At 33.8% G+C, this 26,734-nt stretch overlaps 1 protein-coding gene across 3 annotated transcripts in view; it reads right to left on the bottom strand.

Moving 5' to 3' along the window:
* PCDH9 (protocadherin 9) overlaps nt 1-26,734 on the bottom strand; it is a 942,795-nt gene that overhangs the window by 292,632 nt on the left and 623,429 nt on the right. The window lies entirely within an intron of this gene.

Below are 26,734 nucleotides of genomic sequence, written 5' to 3' on the forward strand. Positions count from 1 at the left end.
TCTCATTGTTCAGCTCCAACTTATAAATGAGAACATGTAGTATTTGGTTTTCTGTTCCCGAATTAGTTTGCAGAGGATAATGGCTTCCAGCTTCATCCATGCCCGTGCAAAGGACATAATCTTGTTCCTTTTTATGGCTGCACAGTATTCCACAGTGTTGATTAAATAAATGATTGCAGCTTTGATCATTTAAGGACAAATTAAAATGACAAATAAGAGGATTAATGTTGAAAGTAACGGAAGAGCTACTCCTCTCCTTCTTTTTCTTAGAGCATTTACTCAAAAAAAAAAAAAAAAAACTTAAAATTGTAAGTCCTTTTTCTTTTCCCTCTCTAAAATAAGTACACACACACACACACAAACACACACATTTTTTTGAAAACTATATAGGCCTCTCGAGATAGGCCTTCTGTCAGCTTAATGGCTCAGGGATGTCTTTCTCAAGAACCTAGGAACATCTCTTTGAAATGTAAAGATCGTCAAGAGAGAAAGCATTTTTTTTTCCACTTTCTGTGGGAAGGTAGGAGCCTAACTTTTGTGGGAACCTTGCTCCAATTTGCAAACCTACCTCCTGTCATAAAGATATGAGTAATGTGTTTATCTTCTGGACAAAATCCAATTAACCAACACACACGATCACCCCAATTACCAGGAGAAGTTATGTTGAACTATGTGTGACAAATGGTCCTCTCAAGTTTTCTTAATTGAGGACTAATTATTGTTTATCTTGAAAACATGGGTATAATGCATTGTATATGCTTGGTTATACAAAGGGGTGAGATTTCTTTCTGTGTTTGCAGTCTCTTACTGGATTGCTTATCATGAACATCACATTCTAATTTAAGGCTTATTCAATTGTATGTGTTTTCTTCCTCTATTGCCTTTGTGAAGAGGATTTCTGATTTGTTAGAAGATTGTTTATAATTATAATCTCTCAATAATGACAAAAGTAGCCAGAAACCAAGAATTCAGGATATTTCCACTGAGAAAAAATACGATAACTTTTTTATTAGTAGTGGAATAAAGTAGACTTATGAATAGTCATTGGTAATCACATCCTGCATACAATATATTAATATATAGGAATTATTGCTTTTGTGGATAAAAATGAATAAATATAAACCCTGAAAAGATTGTAATAGTCTTAGCAGATAAACACCAGTGTAAAGTAAGTGAAAAGAGAAAGACTATGACCTTTCAAAATAAACGTAAAATTTAGCATAATCTTCTAGCAGAACAGGATTTTAAAAATGCATAGAATTGTATATGAAATGCACAAGGTCAAAGACTGCATTAATAAACATTAAGAAATATTCATTTTTAATCAATAAGATCATTTAACAATAATTTGTGATAAATCATTACAAACAAAACCAGAATATGTTAGATTCCCATGATTCAAAAGACAATCGCATCATTTTGATCCAATATGGAAGGTAACTAAGGAATGCAAAATTGTCTTCCATGTTCTGTAGGGATTTATTTTATTTCATGCATAACAAATGATTAATATTACATACTGTCTTGTCCAGACAGAGAAAAATTGTTATTCCAGGCCTTCATTAAACTTATCTGTTTTCTGTCTCATTTCCCAACAAATGATTCTTTAATGAATATATAATCAAATTGAACAGTGTCCATTTGTTTTAGAAGAATTTTCACATTTAAAAAATAAAATCCAGAGATTAAAATAAGATGATTGCATGTAAGCTTGTGTGCATATAAATGCATATTCACACAAGTATATAAGAATGCATGTACATATATACACCCATACATGTGTAGCTTTCAAACAGATGCATTATATTTTCATTTATTCTATGTTACACATATTGCTAGACATTTACTATTTGAAATCTTTCTTTTTAAAATTTTACATGTGACCAACATAATTAAATGGATGAATCAAATACAAGAACGTGACAAGAAAGTTCTCTATCACTGGATCATTGTTTTAGCTTAAACACAATATGTCAAATGATCAAAAATTTCCAGAAATATTTGAAATCTATATGATGTAATTCTCATATATACTTTGTAATTATTTATTGCCTTACTGGAAATTTTTTTTTTCATTCATTTTTCCCCAATTAACCTCTTTTATAATACAAAAAAAAGAAAAACATGGCTTGAGTTGTTTGTGCTGTAGCTTGTGCTGTAGCAGAACATGGCTATTCTTTTTTTTTTTTTTTAATTCTAAAAAGTTTATTGTTGTACCTTTCTCATTTAGAGTTACCACCCATCTGGAAAGTACTTTCTATGTATAGCATTAGGTAGGGCGTCATATTTCATTTTATCCACATGGATATCCAATTGACTTAGTACCATTTATTGAAAAAAATCAATAAACCTTTTCTCATTATAATTCATTGTCATCTTTGACATTAGTCAGCTGACCATCTATGTCTTTAAAAATAAAGAACTAGTCAATGGATAGACATCCCATGTTCATGGGTTAGAAGACTCAAAATTGTTAAAAATATCAACACTACCCAAAGTGATCTGCAGACCCAGAGCAATCCATTTCAAACTCTCAATGACAATTCTTTACAGAAATGGAAAAAAATCCAACAATTAATAAGGAACCACAAAGGACCTTCAAGGTAGAAGCTTTGTATTCCTGACTTCAAAATATACTACAAAGCTACACTAATCAAAATAGGATGGTACTGGCATAAAGACAGACATACGGACCAATGGAACAGAATGAAGAGCCCAGAAATAAACTCACGTATATACAGTCAAATGATCTTCAAGAGGGTGCCAAGACTACACAATGGGGAAAGGATAGTCCCTTCAACAAATGGTGCTGGGAAGACTGGACATCCACATGCAAAAGAATGAAATCAGACCCCTATCCCACATCATACACAAACATCAACTCAAGATGGAGTAAAGACTCAAAAACAAGACCTGAAACCATAAAACTCCTAGATGAAAACATGGAGGAAAGCCTTTATAACATCGTTCTTGGCAGTGGTTTCCTGGATATGACACCAAAAGCATAGGCAACAAAACAAAAATAGAGAAGTGAGATTACAACAAACTAAAATGCATCTGTTGCAGCAAAGGAAACAATCACCAGAGACAGAAGGCAACCTATGGAATGGGAGAAAATATTCGCAGACCATATATCTGATAAGAGATTGAAATCCAAAATATATAAGGAACTTATTCAACTCAGTAACAAATTTAAAAAATGGGAAAAAGACTTGAATAGACATTTCTCCAAAAAAAAACAAAGATGCATACAAATGGCCAACAGACATATAAAACATGCCTAACATCACTAATTGTCAGAGAAATGGAAATCAAAACCACAACAAGATATCACCCCTCACCTGTCAGGATGGTCATTATTAAAAAAAAAAAAAATCCCCTGAAAATAGCAAGTGTTGGCAACAATGTGGAGAAATTAGAACCCTTTTACACTGTTGGTGTGAATGCAAAATGGCGTGACTACTATGGAAAATGGTATGGAGTTCCTCTGCAAATTTAAAATAGAACTGTAATGTGGCCCAACAATCTCACTTCTGGGTATCTATCCAGAAAAATTGAATTTAAGATTTTGAAGCAATATTTAGAACATGGGTATTCTAAAGGCAACCTAATTTTTGTTTTGTTTTCTTTTGTTACCTTTACATTAAATGGAAAAGTAAATACAGAGGATATACAGAAACAAAAGACAAGTTGATAGAGAATTGTTCAAATATTATAACAGTTTATATTTAGGACTATGCTCAAGAAATTAATACACGTTTATCTTTTTTTAACTAAATGAAGTATTTGAGTCAGAAAGCTTAAAAATGGCTCAGGGAACAGCCATGATAAGTGTTTTAGGGCCTTGATTTATGCAACAAGTTTAGTTTAATAATGAGCAAAACTGCTAATCAGTGCCCACAGATATTAGATAATAAATTCAACAGGGCCAAATGGATATTTGCAGCATAGCAACTACTGGTTTAATGATTTAATTAATCTAAACATGCAAAATTTTGTGCTTGCTTAAATTTGTTTAGCACATGACACATTAATGGAGATTAAACAACTAGGGGTGTATTCATAAATTTAATATGTGTTTTAAGGGAAAAGGGAAAACTAACAGATCTTGTATAAATGCCTCCTAAGAACCTCATCAGGAACATGAGAGAATGAGCTCATATATTTTGCCTTGCAATTATTTACCTTATATTGTTAAATTGAAATAGCTTTGATTAGTACAGTGTATCCATAAAACTGCTCTAAAGAAAACACAGTGATAATCAAAGTAGCATATAATTAGGAGAATAATAGTTTTCCTTAGAGCTGCCCTTGTAACAATTACTTCTAGTGAATAATTTAAAATCAAGTAATTTATTTTTTTACATCTAACTAGAAATTTAGAGTTATTTACTTTTTTGTAAAGCAACCTTTATGAACATTTAGAAATATTTTATTTTAAAAGTTATGCTAATATACAGAATATATATGCATTTTATTTTCATTTAGTGTTATTTTTACTAATTGTTCATAATATAAATTGAGCTGTATATTTTACTACTTCATGTAGCTGTGAAATACAATTGTATGAGCATCCTTTAAAAAGAAAAATATTTTTTTTTGCTGTGGAAATGCAATATATATTTGTTTTAATTGAAGAGATTTTGAATTTAAAAAACCATATATATTTAAAATCCTGATTGAGAAATATTTAAAATCCCTAAGGATTTAGGATATCACTTAATAGGTTACTTGTAGAGCATTTGTCAAATATTAAAAGTTATTACCTGAAATGTTAATGTTTAGTTTATATTTGCAACTGTTTTTACTTTCTAAAAATTATTTAATTACATTGTACATCAATTAACAAATATTTAAATCATGTACTATATTTTTAATTAATTTTTTTTTTTGAGAGAGGGTTTTACTCTCTCACCCAGGCTAGCGTGCAGTGGCACAATCACAACTCACTGCAGCCTCGACCTCCCAGGCTCAGGTGATACTCCCACCTCAGCCTCCCGAATAGTTGAGACTACTGCCTGCCTCAGCCTCAAAAAGTGCTGAGATTGTACTCTTTTTAATTGTTTAAATTCTCTCAGTTTAGACTATATCTACTAAAGTAATGCCAGACACAAAACTTTAAGAACTTCAAAGTTTTCTAAGATTGATTTTGTCCCTAATATAATTTTCTCGTAATTTTATTATGGGGGATTTCAGAATTGGGTCTCACTTTAAATGTTTAATGATGAGCTTCTTGACTGATAGGATATTATGCTTGCAAATGGCATATTACCTTTATTATGGCACTTGTCAATTTGAGACCATATTTCATTGATATTTCCTTCTCAGTCACATATAAGCTGTCAGTAAATTTTGAATTAATAAAAGCACAAATGAATGAATGGAATATGCATTCCGGAAATAGAATTAAATATCTCCCCCTGCATCTACTTCTAATGAGTTTATTAGACAAACAGACCAAGAACTAACTATTAAAAATACCGTGTAGGCTTCCAAAGTGATTTGAATTCTGTAATATTCAACATCAAGTGTAAAAATTCATGATCAGAACCATAGCTGTAGAATTCATTGTAAGACAATTCAAAACAACGTATTTTAGAACCACGAAGTCTACTAAGGAATTGTCTCACAGTTGATATTCTCCGATTTTCAACTATATTTTTTCTAGAAAACAAAAAATCCTATTTCACTCTGCTAGTATTATTTTCATTGACTGTTTTTCTTGTGTTTCTAATAAGCTGACAAAAGATAATACAAACTAAAAGTACATCAAGCAATTCTGTAATTATAATTTTTTTCCCTAACATTTTGCGTAAGTGCATGATTTAACTGCCTCATACCAGCACTTAGGAATTGTGTCTGTTACATATCCTGCACAACTGAAGTATTATATTGTCATATCTGTTTTGTGCTTTATATTTTATTAACAGTAATTATGGATATTGGCATGGATGTGAACATCACAGTTTATGGCTGAACTCTTTCTTGTGTAGTCATAAAAATGAATGTATAATAACATTTTGGATGAACTAATTAAGAATGTGTGTGTGTGTGTGTGTGTGTGTGTGTGTTTAAGGGAGTTAATTTTATATCATGTTATAATTGTTTTTTCCCCTAGATTTATGCATAAAGATAAATTACATACAAGTCCCAGGGAACACTCTAATTTGCTTGAGAACACTTAACCTCAAATTTTTTAATGTTTTTATTCTTAATTACTATAAAATTACAAGGAGGGAGAGAGAGTGTATCATTTCATTTCCATTGGTTTTCATAAATAAATATTTCCCAGGGGCACACCTGGGATTCATTTGTACACTTCTATGAAGTCAGGCTATGAGAAAACATCAATTTATTTGAAATGTCTTTATGATTCAGGTTACTATTTTATTCATACAGCATATAATTCACGGAGGATCCTATTCTTTAGACTATAGCTATGGGCTAGATCTAATGACGTCTAGATTTTTTTCCCACAACTTAAAGAAATTATTTTGAAAGATATTTCTAGCAAAAAGATGTCAGTGCTTTTCTCTTTACAAATAATGTTTAGTTTTTTAAAATGCCTTCCATAAACCTTCTTAAAATGTACTTTGCTCTATTATTTAAAATACAAACACACACACCCCTCTGGATAATTTTTGCTAGAGAATTACATTGGCTACTTATATATATGGTCAAGTGCAATTAGTTTGTTAGTTAATTGTATTAATGGAGACAATAAAAATAGATATAAGTTTCATTGAGTAAAAGAAATTGACTTTATTTTGGTGAGTGAAGGAAGAGCTAACTAATCAGGCCACACATCTATTGGAAATGTAAGTAATTTCATTGTACTAGTAAATTTTTCTTTGGATTCTGTCATCATTAGTATCACCATTAAATTAAGTCAAATATCTTAACATATGTAGCATGTTATATGTGTTGACCTTTTTGCAGAAGGCTGCTTTAACAAACAGAAGTAGAGTCATGTACTGCAGAAGACATTTCAGTCAGTGATGACCTGTGTATAGGATGTGATCTAAAAAGATTAAAATGGAGCTGAAAAAATCCTATTGCTGCCTAGTGATGTCATGGCCATCATAATGTTGTGTAAGGCATTACTCATGTGTTTGCGGTGATGCTGGTGTAAACAAACCTACTGTGCTGCCAGTCATATAAAAGTATGGCACATATAATTATATACAGTGCCTAATACTTGATAATGATAATAAATGGCTGTGTTACAGCTTTATGTATTTACTATATTTTACGCTTTCTTTTAGCACATACTCCTTCTACTTATTAAAAAAGTAAGTTACTTTTACTTATAAAAAAATGCTTGGAGGGCCTAGCTAAGGCTCTTTTAGGTAAGTCCTCCAGGTATTAGTGTAGAACACGGGTGTTCAGCCTTTTGGTTTCCCTGGGCCACACTGGAAGAAGAATTGTCTTGGGCCATACAGAAAATACACTGACACTAGTGATAGCTGATAAGCTAAAATAAATCACACACACACAAAAAAATCTCATCATGTTTTAAGAAAGTTTATGAATTTGTGTTGGGCCACATTCAAAGCCTCCTGGGCTGCATGTGGCCCACAGGCTGTGGGTTGGACAAGCTTGATCTAGAAGAAATCATTGTTATTATAGGAGATAACAGCTCCATACATGTTATTGCCCCTGAAGACCTTGCAGTGGGACAAGATGCAGAGGTGGAAGGCAGTGATATTGATTCTGACTGTGCATAGGCCTAGATTAATGTGTGTGCTTGTGTCTTAGTTTTTAACAAACAAATTAAAAAAAAAAACAACAAACAGAAAAGTATGATAGAATAAGGTTCTAAAGAAATAAGTATTTTTGTACAGCTGTACAATGTATCTGTGTTTTAAGCTAAGTGCTATTACAAGTCAAACATTTTTAAAAATTAAAAGTAAGCTAAGTTTAATTTATTATTGAAGAAAGAAAAAAAATTTAAATAAGTTCAGTGCAGCCTAAGCGTATAGTCTTTACATAGTCTACCTTAGTGCAAAGTATGTCCCAGGCCTTCACATTCACTCACCACTCACTCATTGACTCACCCAGAGCAACTTCCAGTCCTGCAATTTAAATTCATGGTGAATGACCTATATAAGTATACCATCTTTGATCTTTTATACTGTATGTTTACTGTACCTTTAGAATGTTTTGATATAATGAGATATACAGACATTGTGTTATAATTGCCTACAGTATTCAATATAGTAACATGTTGTACATGTTTGTAGCCTAGGAGCAATAGGCTATATACCATGTAGACTAGGAGTGTGTAGGCGATACCATCTAGGTTTGTGTAAGTACCCTCTTTGATGTTCAAACTGTGACCACAATTATCTAAGGATATGTTTCTCAGAACACATCCCCATCGTTAAGTGATGCATGACTATACTCTGGAGCATATTCAAGAAAGTAAGTCCTATGAGTTTGAAAAGAAATTAGAGTTTAAAAGATTTCTTGTGACTAATAATTGTCTTAGTGCTAGTTCTGACCATGCATACACATTAAACATGTATACATCCAATAGAGCTTAGTTAATTAGAGAGGAGATTAGCTGCTTTTTAACTTAAAGAATGTGGCTACAATAACCACCAAAAAGGTTTTAACATTTTTATTTAAAATTAGTTTGAATTTAAGAAAGTAGAATAACTTGGATACATTTAGCATCATCTTTCTAAAATCTAAATATTTTTATATTCTACCAAATAGTTTTCTTTCATGTACAAAGTACAGTGATTTTAGTCTTTGAAAATTTTTCAATGGATTTAATGTAAAATCATAAAACGTTCACAGAATGTATGACTGAATAGGCACTTACAAGTTATACATTGACACTCATATATAGGGCAATAAGGAATATTTGAACTTTAATTAATGTATTTTCGTGTTTATAATCAGGTCCTCATTCACCACTTTTGGATGTCATGTGGAGATATAATGCTTATTCAAAAGTGTAATAATTTTTTTTAAAGTATGGCATGTATCTGGTGCCCCAAATAGTTTCTTTACAATTATTTAATGTAAGAGTTTTACATTTTAGTTGTCTGTATAATTGTTCCCATTAACACTTTGTTATGTAATTATGCAGTCTAAAATCAACAGAGAAACATTTAATATTAGCAAACAAATCATCAGTACTAGAACATAAGATTATAATAAATATGCCTGTTTAATGAAACTTTAGGTGTGATCTTTTCTTCTCCTGGTTTTCTCTGGTAATATTTTCTTAAATTAGATGTGGTTGTAACCATGAACTCCCCTTTCATTTATGATGATTATTTTTATTCTCTTTATACAAATAAATATGCTTCTTATGTTATATTTATGTTTGCCAAATTTATATTCCAATATATAGTTTCTCAAAGTGAGTCCTCACCATGGCCCCATTCCTCCTCAGTTGCAGATTTCCCCTTGCTCACACTTTATTCTCTTATGCTTTCTTTGACTTTGTCAGCAACTCTCTCAGTAGCTCTGAGTTCTTCTTCTGCATGCTTCAAAGGGAGATACTCTTTTTCAGGTTGAAATATATATTTTTTCCAATGCACCTGACTGAACATATGATTTTTTTATACTGTAAGCATTCTTCGTAGAATAAAAATATTATACATATAATTTAAATGTATAATAGATGAATAAATGTGTGTGCGCACATTTATTTCCATCAATTCATTCTGAGGATGAGGCAAATAATTACTTTTATTCAAACTAAATAATTCTGTTACATCAATGTATAATTAAACCTATGTTTGTGATTTCAGGTACATTTTAGATATTATTAATGATTCATTTTTTCCATCCAAAATTAGCATATCTTTCCTTTGTAATATGAATCTAAATAAGTGCTAATGACCACTTGAGTGATAGATTTTTTTCTGAGGTGATTACCAAAACTGTTAACTCAGTACGTAATAACTTCAAAAAGTTGTTTACAAGAGCTATTTTATTTAATGAGAACTGAATGTAGTATTAAAATATATACACAAATAGAACAAATAATAAATATCTTTTCAACCCCATCATTCGATAGAAACCATTCATTAGCGATATTTTTTTTCAAATACTTTTTATGTATAACTTTTCCCAACGAGATCTCTGCTGGCGGGGACAATAGCTACACCACTTTCCGTAGTATCTTTTTCTCCAGATTTAATTCTTGCATCTTAAGTAAGGCTATAAAATTCCAGCTACATAAAGTGGTCATGTGCTCATCAAATGGAGATTTTTATTAGATTTCTTGGGTGTTGGGAGAAAGTGAGACATCAGAATCACTGAGAAACTCTAAAGTATATTTTAAAATACTGTTATCTCTGAATTTTTTTATTTTAATACAGTAACATTCATTACTAGAATGTTTATGCTATACCAAATACGTCATCTCTCAAAACTTACCACAACTGGTGTACACAGGTATATATGAACTGAAGTTGTTGGTAGATTATTTTGTAATAGTTTCTAAATATTTGAGCAAATACTTGGCAAAAATAATATTTGTACCAGTAGGGACCCAAGTGTTGCAGTCCTATGATAAGCTCATTGGATTTGTGGAGAGAAGGTACATTCTGGTAATAATGAAAATCAACAAGTAATATATGTTGATTAACTCTGTGGAATCCAGAGGACTACTCATATGTGTTTCCTATGATATGTTACAGTTTCAAATAACCAAGATTCACCATAAAAGTTCTGAAAGAAAAGACACAGAAGAAAAGTACAAAAGAGAAAAGAGCAAAGGCAAACATATGATTTTTACAAGCAGCACTTACAAATATTGAACTGTAGGCTTAATACTGAAGCCTCATCTATATTTAAAAGTTACTGTCACTTGGCTACTGCTGTCTGTTCTGTGCAGCCTTCAGCTAAACAGCAAATGAAGTGTCCACATGACAGACTATTCAGCGGAACTGGCACTCTGATGATTTATTTAACATTTTTATTTCTTTATCAGTTTTGCCAGATGAATCAACATGTTTTTCATACATTATCTTAATAGACTTGATGATGCAAAGACAATATTATACAATATCATGTGTAGCTTGAATGATTGTACTTTTTTTTTCTATAATTCCTAGTGTCAGATAGTAAGACTTCACACACCATGTGCTAGGGACATTTTTTTTTTCCTGGTTCTAATAGTAACACTGGCCGAGTTTACTTTTTCAAGTACAATTCATTATTCTGGAGAACAGGGACACTTGCCTCCTCAAGAGTCTACTAGATTTGCAGGATCTAAAATGCAGTTTAGGGTAGTGACATAGAAATCATGGGGCTCCCCTCACCATTCCATGGGGCTCCCCTCAGCATTCATGCAGGCAGCTCCTTTAGCTATTAGTGGTCCTTAGGATTAAAGTTTGTAGGGTAGAAGGCTCTCATCTACTCACTTATTTTTTTTCCCCATGCAAAACCAGAATGAGGACAGGCAGAGGGAACAAATGGCTGGTTCACTGCCTTGGGCACAGAAAGTCACAAGTTTTGTGCTTCTATCAGTGCTAAGGAAAATGCACACATCTCCCTCCTCAATACATGTAGAATTTCTAATGTCATTATAGTGAGTACTTTTAACCATGCCTCCTGTGTGTAGGCATGGTTCTAGGCACCACGAATGCAACACTGAACAAAGCTTCTCATGAATCTTCCATTCCAATAGGAGAAGCTCATAGGTATGTTAGATAACAATAAGTGCTTTGGAAAATATGATGAAGGGAATAGTACCGAGATTTTTGGAGTAAACCTGTATGCTTTTACAGCGAGTTAGGACGATAACAGGTCTTATTTTTTGTCTCACTGAACTAGTATCCCAGCACTGTAATAATAGGAAAGCATAATCAATAATTTCCACTAGGCATATTGTTGCCAGATACAATAGAATGCCCAGTTAAGTTTGAATTTCAGACAAACAATAAATATTGCTTTAGTACGCCTGTCCTAAATCATTAGTACATCTGTCCTAAATCATTTATGCCCTACATTTTATTTGCTAAAACTGGCAATCCCAACTACTAAAACTGGCATTTTTTTTTTTCAGGTAGTCCTCCTAGATTGAGTAGCAGGAATTCTCTTTTACTTGAAGCTTAAGTGTTAATATCAAAACCATCTAAACATTGCTTAAGCAAATGCTAAAAGGAAATCTGAGCCACTGTATTATTGTGGGTTACCACCTGCACATTTATGTTCAAGTCATCTGTGATACTAGATTGCAGTAATCCTTCTGTGTTTTGTGATTTCAAAAATAAAGTTATTTAATTAACAGCTAATCGGAGATTTCCGATTCTACTTATATTCAAAATAGTCCAAAATTGACTGGCTTTCAGAGGTTCTATTAAAATACCAAAAATTCTCTCTAAAATACTGTTTCCTAAATATAAAAATATTAAGATTAAAAATAAAACACTAGTTAAGGCAGTGACTTGTGAAGGCTGTTAATTAAGTTGTTTAAAACTTAAATCCAAGACCCTTTCTTCCACTCATCAGCACTGTGACCTTGAAACAATTATTCTCAAATTTAAGCTTCAGTTTTTTTATGTGAAAATGATATGTACTTAATTGATAAGTACACATTATGAGAATGCAATGATTTTAGCAAAGACAAAAGTATAAAACTGCCTAGTACATTTTAAGTGCTTGATAAATGGTAATATTATTATTAACGTCCAAACTCTTACAAATTATGTAGTGACTTCTACTTTTCTATCATTAAACATGTTGTGGTAATTACAGTCCTCTGAGTAAAACATTATAGAGCCCCTACAATATGAGCTACTCATAGTAAAGGCAAAATAAAGCCTTCTAGGGCAAAAATTACTACAATATCCCAAAGTTAGTATTAATTTCTGTCCTTCTGTAATTAGTTATGTTACATAAATATATTTGATTAACATCTTATACACCCATATTTCTGTATTCTCATAGTACCAATGAATTAGTCTCAAATGTTATTTGATTGTATTGGTTACAGAAAAATAAATCCAAAATCTAAACATCTGCTAAATAGAACACTGTACAGATTGTTGGCTACAGTAAAGTGGTAAATTTTTCAAATGAATGCATGTTTAAATTATAATGAAAATAACTGAGGAAGGAAAGAAATGAATCATTCTGTGACTGTTTCATAATTTATCTAATTATTATGTGACTACGCATTTTATATATAATCATCTATTCCATAGAAAGAAAAAAAGTGAAGAGACGTGAATGAAATATAAAACATTACAAAAAAAGATTTTTCAAACATACTGTAACATGGGAAGCAACTGAGTAAAAATTTGCCAAATGTATTGAGTAAATAAATGGAAAAACGTATTCATCAATCAATGAATTAAGTGAATAAAAAAGAAATATTCTTCTATGGGAAAAATCAGGATCAGAAGGTATTTTATAACTGTATTTTGTGGAATACTTGTCTTTTAAAACACAAGAGATATGTGTGTGTGTGTGTGTGTGTGTATAGGTATATATAGTTCAGTAAAACTCTAAGTTACAGGTCTGTGATAGCTGATTATAAAGAGTTTACACATTATCATAGATTTAAGATTATACTTTCAATTTATTATGTAATTTCTATAAGCTGGTCTGATTGCCTAGAATAAACATTCTAAAGTCTAAAACTTCAAGGAGCTCATACTGATTTTTTTAAATAATTACAAAGTTTCACATACTTATGTTCACACACATTTCTTCTAAATAAACCATTGGAAGGTGAAAACAATTTTATTATTAAGGAAGTGTCTTAGTTTGGTTTTATATTGGTATAAAGAGGCAGCATTATAGTTAACGTTTTGTTCCAGATGCTTGGAATAAGAGGACAAGTCACATCATTCACTCAAACCTCCAATTCCCCAAACTAATAGTGCTAGGAAAGAGGCAAAGGGAATAGACAGAGTTTGAACCTCACCCTAAAGGCTAATAGAAGATGGCTCTATCAAACTCCTCCAAGCAGGAGACACCCTGAGCAACACTCAGCCCCAAATTCAAACCTAGGAGCTCTTTAGGCAAAAAGACCTCCATATCACCACAGGACGAAAAAAAAAAAAAAGAGAGAGAGAGCAACAGTTCTTAATATAGCTGGGAAATATATTTAAAATGTTGTGCATCAAAATTAGCATCTTGAATTGTAAGAAGAAAAATGTATTTGTTAGTGCAGAAAACAGAGAGAAGGTGGTATTTATCTAATACAGCCTTGAACTGCAGCAAAGACTTTAGATAAGGGACCTCACACGGTCTCCTTTACTGTCTCATTTTCATTCTAGGGAGACCCCAACTTGGCATGTATTAACTGAGATCTTCAAATGGGTGTCAGGAATGCTGTTGAATGCAAACTTTAGAGGATAATCATATTGTAGCATGTAATGCTATACATGGAGAAAGGAAACAATAGCTATATAAACTAGCTGTTTATATAATCCAGTGAAAAAGAAGAAGTAAATGACACACAATAAGCTTTCTCCTAATGACCAGGAATGTCTATCTGCCTGCAGTTAATTTGGAAGACAAAAATGGCATATAGAAAATAAAAAATATGCTCCAAACAAAATAGAAAATTGATTTATGTATCAACAGAATTTTAATACAATATAAAGTAAGTTAATATAAATATATTTCTTTTTGCTAATTTAAAATGTTTTATAACAAAAATTAATATTTTATTACATGGTTATCTCCTCATAGAACTTTTATTTTACTACAGGTTAGCACTATTATAACTCAAATGTCTATTATTGTAACTTAAATTAGTAATTTGTGAATAGCTATCAGGTGAAGATAAATATAACAGAAAACAGAGGCAGGATTTTAGTTTTGAAAACTCTTTCTGAAAATTTATATTTTATATATGCATTTGGCATATATAAAGCAGATTTTTTTTGAACAGCTGTTTTCAGAATTTTAACACTGCTTATTCAATGCCACCTAAACTGCCTTAATTCTGCACATGCCTTTTTCTGATTTTATATTTTAATAATTTGAAAAATTATTAAAGGTATTTAATTTTGAGAACAAAAAAGCAAATCAAATATCTGAATAGTCAAATATTCATATATTCATAAAATATAAATGCTGGTACTTCATTCATAAAAATATACACAGGTCTTTATCCAAATTTTCTCTTCAGCTTATCAACTCAAATTTGATTAGAAGCAACATGTTAGAAGGACTAGGTCTGAGAACACTGATACCAGTAAGGAGAAATAGCATTTCCTCCTTATTTAATAACAATAGCACTTGCATTTTTGAGCTCTTGTTATCTACCAGATCTTGTTCATCACGCTTTGCTTATATTATTACTAATGCATCAAATATCCACACTCTAAGATATTTATATTATTATCTTAGAAAGAGAGAGAACAGGGGTAAGGGGGAAAAAAGAGAGAGAGCAAAGGAGAATGAGAGAGAGAAAGAGAGAGAGAGAGAGCATTTCGACTTCACAGCCTAACTTGAAAGTACAGGGCCAGTGTCAACTTCAATTTGCTTGATTCTGAAGCTTGTGTTCCTAGGGCTCTGCAGATCATAAAATACCTTCATACTTTATACCCTTTTTGAACAATAAATGAACTAAAGCACCAAAAAGCCTTCTGATTGTGCTAGCAAGATATAAAATTGATAGAATATAGGCCAATTTTTCTTTCCTCTTTATTATGCTGATTGTCTCTCATGTCAAGATTTTACTGCCTGTGGAGTATTGGTATTTCTGGCTCAAAATACCTGAACTTCTTATTTTAAATCATAATCTTCTACTACACAATTGTTATGACTTAGGAGAGATTACTGAAGAGTTACTGTTAGGTATTCTGTAGCTATTTCTTAAGCAGCTTAAATCGGAACACAACATCCTTTTCTGAATGAAGCACCTTCTTTCATGTTATGTAAAAATATTTTTTTCCTAATAAAGAGAGGCTTTGAAAAACATTCTAATGAAGCACCACTCCTCCTGTGACAGGATGATACCTTTTTTAAGTCTGTGCTTGTTTTGTGGTACCTCTACATCTGTTTTTGGTCTGGATAGTTTCACAATTGTCAGACTGTGCATAGTCTAAGACTCCATCTTATAAAACATAAAAGATAATGTACTCCCTTTCTTGACTGAAGCAGTTTCCTTCTTCATTCATGGAAAAATTTAAAAGCTAGTTCAAGTTTTCTTACATTATTCTTAATGTGAAAAAGGTTTTCAGTAGAATGTTCAGGCACGATAAAATACCCGTTAATGTCAAAACACAATAAAATGAAAAAATAATCAATGAAACCAATGCCTGAACTTTAGGAAGTTAATGGTTTAATTCTTTCCTTTCATTGAGCACTTGAATAAAAATTATTATTTTATTTTTAATCATACATTTCATTCGCAGAGACTAACTGGCAAATTCACCCAAAATATAGCATATTAAATTTTTGCAGATTTGACTTGCAGTCAAATTATGACTAATTACAAAGAAATAAAGAAGTTTCTGGCTAATTAGAAGAAATAAGTTTGTAATGGTCTAAAATTCAAATAAAGATTGAGAGTCTGGAATGTCATAGGATTTTTATTAATATTTCTTATATGTAACCCAAAGCTCACCACTAAACCTATTTGAGATGGTGGGGTTGATCCCACAGAAATACCAAAATCCCTCCATGTCATTATTCAAAGCTGTTTTTCAGCTAAATCTATGTCACTCTGCAAACAGCTGGTGCTAAATCACGTGATTTTAAGAAACAATGGACTATATAAGTAAAGTGAAATGCAGTTAAGATTATCTTGATGATTCAAGATACACTAAAGGAATACTTATCTTTCTTCAACTAGTTAACAAGAAATTTGAATATAGGGAAGATTGGTCTAATATTTCTTTCCTTGTTTGTTGTGAGGTCAGAATTGAAGCCAAAGAGTGCACTTAGCTAACTGTCATTTGACTTTAATTTTCATAATAACAGCTAACATAATTGAAGACTTCTTATTAACCTAGAACTATTCTAAGTGGGTTACATGTGTTAACCCATTGCAATCTGTATGACAAGTCAGAGTTACCTGCCTAAGGTTATGTAGCTGGCAAATAGAAGAGGCATTATTTGTACCCTCTACAGCAGTTCACCACTACATACATTTTTCCTCAGTCTCTTACCTGAGATGTGTTAAAAGTGTATTTTATGGATTCTCCATGGATATATTTGCTGGGATATTTAACCTAAGTTTTAGAAACAAATTTAGTCTCAATATCTCTCTCTCCTAACCTCATTCAATGTTAACAAAGGACCTTAAGGAGTGGTTTAATCCTGAATCATGAAAGCAAAGGAAATATGTGAAAGTTAATGAATACATAAGGAATCTTAAAATATGATGCACCAAAAGGACCATTAAACAACAAACCAAATAATACATCAAAAATTTTAATCAGAAACTCTATTTGCAACAACCAGTGAAAGACCAACTATTTGCAATAATCAGTGAAAGACCAACCAACAATCAGTGAAAGACCAACCAACAATCAGTGAAAGACCAATGGTGATCAAAGTCACCATTCCATGATAGAGCAATGCATTTACAGTGTTAAATATATAAGCAAACTGAAATTCTAATGTTGTAGTGTGGTTGTTTCCTGGACTTGCAAATAACTATAATATAAATTGTAAAGTTGCCAGATAAAATACAGTAAGACAAGTTAAATTTGAATTTCAGAGAAACAATGAATAATATTAAAATATTGCAATATTTAGAGCATGCTTAGATTTAAAACATTTAATTGTTTATCTGAAATTTAAATTTAACTGTGAGACAGCCAGGTTGGAGGGGATCCCTGAAGAAACTCAACCAGCCTGCCCACTGAAGTGGAGCCTGGGGAAGTTCATGAGGTTTGCAGCGGGGAGGAGCCTGGCCTCTCCTTTTCCTGTGTGGAACCTAGGATTTGAATGGCTGGGCGGGAAACACTCTAGCAGGGACTCTGGCCTGGTGAGAGTCCATGTTTCTGCTTTTTTTTTTCCTTTTCACCCAATAACACCCTGTGTTACTCACCATTAAAATTGTCTGTGAGGCTGAATTTTCATGGCCTTGGGACACAGTACCCCATCTTTAGTTGAACTAAGGAAAAGTCCTCCAACATTTTTGGCATGCAAAGTGGGGGCTCAATAAGTGGTGAGTGAAATGGGGACTCAAAACCTCTCACTGTTGCTTCTAAGCTTTTTCATTCTCAGACTTCTGAGGATGGGGGAAACCATGCCCCCACCCCTGTCGCTCCTGGGCCTTTTCGTGGCATTTTCTTTTTCGGGAGAGACCTGCAAACAGCGGCTCCCCTCCACTTCCACTCCCTGCCAGGCCTGGGACGCTTGGTCAAAGAGTGCAGCAGAGCCAGCTGTCTGGAACCAGCCATTTGCCACTGCTGCAGACTTCCCCGTCCCTGGCTAAGGGGTTTAACTCCTTTAGACTGTAATAAGCTTAAACTTATCTCCCTGGTGAAGGAAGCACTTGCATGAGAATAAGAGGTTCTTCCCCAGGCATTTTTAAACCTTTTGTCTTGCCTCTTCTCCACCCAGTCAGCAATTAACCTTTAAAGTCTCTTTTTCCCTTTATTAGGCTAGGCCCCTCAACTATCACTGTTTATATTTTCTGTAAAGCTTTAATTGTGAGAAAGGATTTGTGGGGCTAGTCTTGGGCTGTGGCCAATCTGGTGTGCTTTGCATTTCTGTGTGGTTTGTGTGGCAAGCCTCCATCTTGCTTTACATTCTGGGGCCATGGCCAGTAGCCACTTGGCAAGGCTTCCTTTAGCAATCCTGCCTTAGGGGATGAGCCCTCTCAGGTTAGATATCTGCATGTTCTCCTAGCCCTGTCTTTTCAAGGGTTCCACCCAGCGACTGGGTTTTCTTCTGCCTGTCTGTGTGTGTACTGTGTGCGACGTCTGTAAAAAGAGCTCTAATTAATTTGGCCTAAAGAAAGACAAGCACTGGGATCAAACACTTTTTTTTAAGGGAAGGTAAAAGCTATGGTATCTTTTAGTTCACATGACTTTAATATTTAAGAAATAAAAACAGCCCTAAAAACTATTAGCAAAATGCAAGTCAGATGCAAGATTTGCTAAGTGTTTTAAGGTTACAAACTGCTTTTTGGGTTTTGAGAACTATTTGACTTGCAAGCTTCAAAACTGGTAAGGCCTGGAGACATATGGAAGTAACCACACCGTAACTAAGAAGGCCAACCTTGGCTACACTTAGCACACAATTAAAGCAACCTACCAAATTTTACCTTAAAGTTAAAAATTGCTAGGAGTTAATTGAAACTACTGGAAACAGATGGAAGAATTGTGGAAATTAATCTTGCAGAAGAGGTTCTCTGTGTGAACATATTGACTAAATTCAAAAAAGGGTATTTTATGGTTTTTCTTTAAATTGAGCTTTGAAATAAAAGCATAACAAGGTTTTCCTAAGGTACTAATCTGCTCTTTGGTAAAATTTGTAAAGGATTATAAAAGATTTTTGCTTCTTTAAAATTTCTGAGTCACCATTTTGGCAAAATAAATAACTTATGGTAATCTGGAATTCTGTTTCATAATATCAAGTGTTTTAACACTCAAACATTTAACAGGCTTCTGAAAAATCAAACTTCAGTTTTAAAATTGTCTTCCCTGGAAGTAGGCTTTTCGAATACTTCAGAGGGCCCCTGAAGTGTCCAGAAAAGAGAGGTAAACAGGATTATTTGACATGCTTATGTTAGAAATGCTTGTTCCTGATGCCGTAAAGAAATAGCACTTGAACATAAATTTTATTTCCGCAGCAAGGCCATTTTTACTTTCTGCAGAAAGGGTACAGTCACCAGCAGTTTTGCCACGAGAGTACATTGAACAAAGGAGACAGGGTCATTTACAACCTGACAGTCCACCCTACTGGCTGTGTCCAGTTTCCATTGGCTGGAATGGGACCTCACATTCTGTATTCGTCCCGACTGTCTAGCAACTTAGAACTTTTTAAAAGAGGCAAAGGCAGAGGAGAATAAAGGAAGGAGGAGGAAGTAACTTTGGGAATTTGGAGAAAGGTAAAACTACTTTCGAATAAGAAAGAGGAACAAACTATGACCTAATGCTTGCTTGGACCAGTATAAGCATGCCAGGGCAAATATTTAGGCTAAATTGTGGGAGCAAAGAACATAAAGTACCGTGATTTCTTTATTATGGCTAGAAGATATTTAATAATGTTAGCACAGGTCTTTGAATAAATTTTGCTTCTAAGAGAAGTTACTATTTATTCCTAACTAGATGGGAAGGAAAGTCTTTGAAGAGGAACCTCTACTTTACTTTTTACACTTAGGTACATTGGATTGCCAAAATGATGCTCAATCTTCTTTAGGTTATATTTTTGTGAATAATGCTAATATTTGCTCCAAAATTGTATGGGATTTCTAAAATTCTGATGTCTGAGCATATGCTATCAATCACAATTAAGGTTGTTATCTTAAGTTATTATAAACCACAGAGATAAACAAACTTCTTTGTCAATTGTGTTTCTAACTATAACTACCCTGGGCATTTTGCTATTCATAGACAATTGTCATCTTGTTTTAATCCTTTTCAAAGATGGTTCATAATGAACCACAAAACTTTAGCAGGTGCTCTCAAATACAGGCTTCTGATAACTTTGGAGATTGTGACATTGGAATAAAGGAAAATGTACAGAAATCATGAAGAGCTGAAATTCTCACGAATATCAAGCAACACCAGCGTTAACTAAATGACTGAATTCAGAAAGCTGAAGCAACTTTTTTGACTTTTGGTTGAAATATTACTGATCCTTGTTGTTCAGAGTCAAGGAAACCTATTTTGAACTATTTATGGCCTTTAATAATTAAATAAGGTGTACTCCTATGAACAAAATTTGAAGCATGTTTGTTTCTCCCTGACTGGTTCCTCTAAAATTTGGAAACTATCTGTGAGTATTCTTACGGCACTATACTTGCTGGCATCAGTGCAATAACGATCCATTTTTCTTTTGCAACAGGACACAACTGTAAATACTGGTAATTTTACCAAGGCTTTGACTGGAAGGCTATTCTGCCCTTTACAGATTCGAGCTTGACTTACAGAGCCCATAGAAGCCCAATGGGGAAACAGGCCTCATACCCTTGTCTATTCAGTCACTGTACTGTGTTCCTGACCTATGGTCAGTAAAGGATGTTACTTTCTAATAGTCTAGGAGCTCCAAGTTTATCTTGGGACCTTAAGAGGAGAGGAACATCCAACTCACAGGTGTTTGAGGATATAAACCTGTGCTTGGGCTCTGCTTTAAGTGTTCTTATCTGAGATTCTTGTGGAACAGACTTCCATCAAAGCCAATCCAAAAGGCCTATGTAGAAATAATTATTATTACTGCACTTTTTGCAAATAATCAGGCCAAGTATAAGTCTAAAATCTATTTTGCAAACCACTCATTCCTATCAGAAGTTTTTTGTTTTTTTTTTGTTTTTTTTTTTAACACAGGACTGGAGAGAGGTAAATCTTTTTTCAAAACTTATCATATATTCGTCATTAAATTCTAAACTCATTCTTTTTTTTTGTTTTAGTTTTTGCCTACATTTTAGACTAGCCCTGTTTCTTCCTGTGAACCAACCAGCAATCTCCGGCTGCAGCTCAGAAAGAACAAGAGGGACGGGTAATGTAAAAATCTGGATTAATATTCTAGTTCTGAGCAAATCCTGCCAAGTGATGGGAATAAATAGGATGCCTATCACTTGGAGGTTTCCTTTCTGGGAAAGCAGGACCAAGGAAGCTAACCAAAGCCAAGCACCATGCACCCAAATCTTACCAAGCATAACTATAGCCACCAATTATCTGAGTGTGTCACAAGAAATCCTTTCCTCTCCCTTGTTTGAGGACGACTGAGTTCTGCAGTTTCACCTTAGCATTCAGCTTATGATAAGGAGTCCATACAATCCCCCAAGACACATTTTTGTCCCAGCCTCAATTCCAAGCTTCAGGTCAAAGCCCGAGGAAGGAAAACTGGATCAAAGGAATCCAGAGCCAGATGGTAGCAGAGGTTAAAAGGCACAGCACAGGTGAATGTGGCTGATTCCTGCTGATTAAGCCAAGCCCAAGCTTCCTGTTTCATGGACAAAGGCCACGTTAATGTCCATGGCATAAATGAGGTCTAGGGAACTCCAAGGCTACTGACAGTAAGTGGGAAGGAGATACAGGTGAGAGCAGATAATTCCGTTCCTTTTCTCTAGGCGCTTCCTGCTTCATGGGTGCAAGCCACTTTTGCACTCATGGTGGCACCTGCCAAGGTCACCAGAACTTGGGAATGCAAGGATGGAAGATGGAAAGAGGGCACTCTTCCCTCTCTCCCTCACATACCCGGTATCTGCTAGGAAGAGAAGAGAACCACGGAGGCCTGCTCCCCTCTTTCTAGATGGGCAGCCATTCATCTTTAGTCTGTACCCCTTTTGAATGCATCCTAAACCCTTGGGGCTCCTTTAAAAATGCTTTCCTTTTCCTTTCTTCTCTTTGGTTCTCTCTTCACTAGTAGGTAATTGTGTCTGTACTACAGGACCCTCCCCTCAGATGCATCCTCCAAACTGGAAAGAGTTAATTTCGCAAACCTTAAACTGGTTGACTTAGGATTGGGCTCAGGGGAAGGGAACCCAGAAGCCCAACATGCCGGCAAAAGGGTAAAGTTTTTTTTAACCAGTCAGGCTTTTGGCTTCCCTCTCCCTGTGCAAACTGGTAAAAGGCCTTGGAATTTTTGAACTGTCCTTACCCCTCCCCTTGTTTTGTTTTGATACGTGTTTTCTAATAAACCGGTTTGTCTGTTCTTGCCTTCAGGCCATCAAACTCCAAACAGTCATGGAATCGGAGCCTCTGATGATGGCCCCATCTGCCAGGGACCCTTAGATAGGCCCCTGAGGGAGCTCTGACTGCCGTTTCCACAAAACGGCGCCCCCTGTCAGCAGGAAGCAGGTCTTCGTCCTTTAACTGCAGTTAGATGTACTTCTTTAGAGCTGGGAAGGAGACAGCCAGGTGGGAGGGGGTCCTTGGGGAAGCTCCAGCCAGCCTGCGCACTGAGGTTTGCAGCAGAGAGGAGCCTGGCCCCTCCTCTTCCTGGGTGGAACCTGGGATTGGAATGGCTGAGTGGGAAACACTCTAGCAAGGGACTCTAGCTTAGTGAGAGTCCCTGTTTCTCCCCTTTATTTTCCTTTTCACCCAATATAACCCTGTCTTACTCACCATTCAAATTGTCTGCGAGCCTGAATTTTTGTGGGTGTGGGACAAAGAACCTCATCTTTAGCTGAAGTAAGGAAAAGTCCTGCAATAACTGGACATTCTGTATCTCATCTGGCAGCCTTACTTTAGTGTTATTAAAATCCGAGCACTCATGTATTTGTCAGCCACACTAATATGCGTAATTCTCAATCACTGGCAGAAATACATGTTAAAATAACATTAAGGTAAATTTGGGGGAGTTTAGACAAATTACTATGGTTTCTTAAAAAATTTCAAATTGTTTTGAAACTCTAGATAATTTTATGTATTTATTAAGGTGCATATGTATGTTTGTATGTATCTAAAGATAAAGATATTAATTTGATATTATGAGAATATATTCTTTATAATTAGTAATTTTATTTTCTGTAATATAACTTTATTTTGAGGTATTTAAAAAGTTAATTTTATACTTCTAAGAGTTACTGATATCAGCAAGTTTCTTCATTTTTAGATATAGCTACTGATTTGCATATCTATTTATCTATCATTTTTACCACTCTCAAATTACTATAAACACGGATATACAAATAATACTTTTCCCCCATAGGGAAGATTACATATCCAGGGTTAAGTAAATGCCATTTCTCTTTATTACTTCTTAGAAGAATGGATCACATGACAGCAGCTATGGAAATGAGATTCCACGCAGTACACCAGGGAAAGTTGACATTACCCTTACTTTACACTAGGAGGCATAAATGTTACTATAGATTTTTCCACCATACTAAACATACTATATTTATGATCCCTTAAAGAAGCTTAAACATGATAAAATATTACTAACTTTAAAATTTTTATAGTAAACAATATTCAAAGATAATTCTTTTTTTAGAAATAAAGTCACATTTGAGATTGACAACTTCTAGCAGACAAAGCTATGTCCTTGCTTGTTTTATATCAATAGCATAACTACATTAAGTAACATTATAGAAAATTATCCTGTGGTACCCCCTTTTAAAATAAAATGGTAGTAAAACATTAAAGTGTACTGTGAAAAGTTAATATTGAAGAAATCCTTTAAAGTCATAAAGTGAGCATAACTGCTTTTAAGAAAAACAATGAACACACTGTAGCAAAAACATGTTTTACTATGAATTTTATTAGTCTTTAGAAAACGGGTGTTTTGGAGCCCCCATCAGGCATGGTAAATACAAAGAAAAAATTACTTAAAAATAATTTTTGAAATAAAACTTTTAGAATTTGAAACTAACAATTTTCTAGAGTTCTATTTATTTTTTAAGTGTGTAACACTGATTTTATAGTTCAAAATTCACCATGGTCATTTTTTAAGCTTGAAACTTTGCTGAATAATTAAGATACATGTTTTGCTGCTTCTACACCTTTTCAGTACCTATTGATAAGAATAATGATAATTAAATTTAGTAATTTTGTAAATTAAGCCTGCATTATATGCTAGCAAACTTGTGGCTCTGAGGTCAATGAATTAGGACCTAGGTTAATCTGACTCCATAGTCTGTGTTCTTAATCGCATTTCTACATTACTTCCAAAAAATCCACCATTAACTATGTGTAGAGCTCAAATATCCCTGGAGCTTTCAAATAATTTTCTGGCTGTACATTCTTAATTTTTTGATCTTTGCTCCCATCCTGACCCCACCTCTGCCTGGCCTAAATATAAGGTTGCAGTGATTTCTTTCTTAAACTACTTCTGTCTCCTCTAATTATCATACTTAGAATGTTATTCACTTTCTATGTTGTCAGTTTTCAATTTCCAATTTTCAATCACATTTCTAGTTCCAAGTAATCTTGCCCAGCAGCTCAGACTTTAAAATTAAAATAAAAAGAGTTAATTCCTAATCTGATTTTATTTTATACTCTTTTTTAATTATGTAATTTTCCAATAAATCTTGCAAATCAAAGAAATACTCTCAATTTTTACTTTTATCTCCTATATCCAAATGAAATCTATCCTAGACTTTCCAAAATTCAAAATCTGGTCCCAACCTATGTCTCAATCCATTTACTCTGTTCAAGTAAGTGACAATTCATTTACTGTCACTTACTTGAACAGTTTATCATTTATTGAGCATCTAACTTGAACAGTTTATCATTTATTGAGCATCTACTGTGTTTCAGGCCCTTAAATTTTTATAAGAATATTGTCAGATATTAGTCGGCTCATTTTGGTGGTTAAGTATCTGAGACTTGAAGACCATGTTGACACTAATTTTACATGGATATGCTCTAAAGAAACGGAGATTTTAACTTCTATGCCCTACCGGCCATGACTTTTTATAGGACAAAGAAAGCTACATTGCATACAAACACACGCACACATACACACACAGACTTTACTTCAGTAAGATCTATTCATCCCATGTCACTTGTTTAAAGCATCACTTTATCTATAGAATCTTTATTGATTTTTTAGCCAAGGCTTATTCTATGCTAAAACCCACTTTTTGTATATTTACTAGTATTTATTCTAACACACTAATTTTATTGGTATCTAGTACTTTCTCTCCTACAAAAATCAGAGTTCCTTTTTTTTTGTCTTTTTTTATGGTTTATAAAATCTTTATAGCATCACAGCTTCATAGCTCATAGAACAAAATTGCAAAACAATTTCAGGAACCTCACAAATTCCTAAAAATCTACTTGTGGTCCTCTTGGACCAAGTAACACAGACTAAGAACTCTTGCACTAAACAGGAAGTTGTTTAAGCTTACTGAGTCTTGGTTTTAATGTCTATCCCCCAAACCTAACATACTACCTCGTACATAATTGACTTAACATGAATGTTTGCAGAATGAATAGATAAATGAATTAAAAAATGGGTGAATCATGTAAAGCTCAAATGAATAATGTATACGAAGATATATCAAGGTAACATTTATATAAGTTTAATGTAAGTTTCTAAAAGTTTAATATAGACTATGACAGACAAACTCTAGGGTGATTCCTCATGATCCCCACCTCCTGATGTTTATGACCATTTGTCACCTTGAGTGTAGGCAAGACAAGAGGCTTGCTTCTAACCAACAAAGTAAAGCAAAGATGATGGAAAATCACTCTGATGGTTATGTTACGTTATATAAGACTCTATCTTGATACAGACATGCTATAGAGACCTCGTCTCTCTAGCTGGCCTTGAAGAACTAAGTAGTAATGTTAACAGGTCTACATGGCTAGCAGCTGAGTGTGACCTCTAAGAGCTGAAGGCAATCCCCAGCTGACAGGCATGGAGAATAGAGAAGTGTGCAAATAGTCCTTAGAGATTAATGAGGAGACAATTGCTAATCAAATAATTGTACCTATTTTCTTTGAGGAAAAGGTATAAGGTTCATGATAAGAAAGTATTGTTTCAGTGAAAAGAACACTGATAGAGGAGTCGGCATATGTGAGTTTTATTGTAGACTCATAAACTATGTGGCTTCAGGCAAAGCACTTTCCTTTTTATGCCTCTGTATAAAACACTGTTATACAGGATGATCTGTAGGGTCCTAAGATCTAAATTTTTATTAATCTAGTACCAAAGACAAACAAAAAACAAA

The sequence above is a fragment of the Pongo abelii genome, chromosome 14 (genome assembly GCF_028885655.2).
Source record: "Pongo abelii isolate AG06213 chromosome 14, NHGRI_mPonAbe1-v2.0_pri, whole genome shotgun sequence".
In the NCBI taxonomy this organism is placed as follows: domain Eukaryota; kingdom Metazoa; phylum Chordata; class Mammalia; order Primates; family Hominidae; genus Pongo; species Pongo abelii.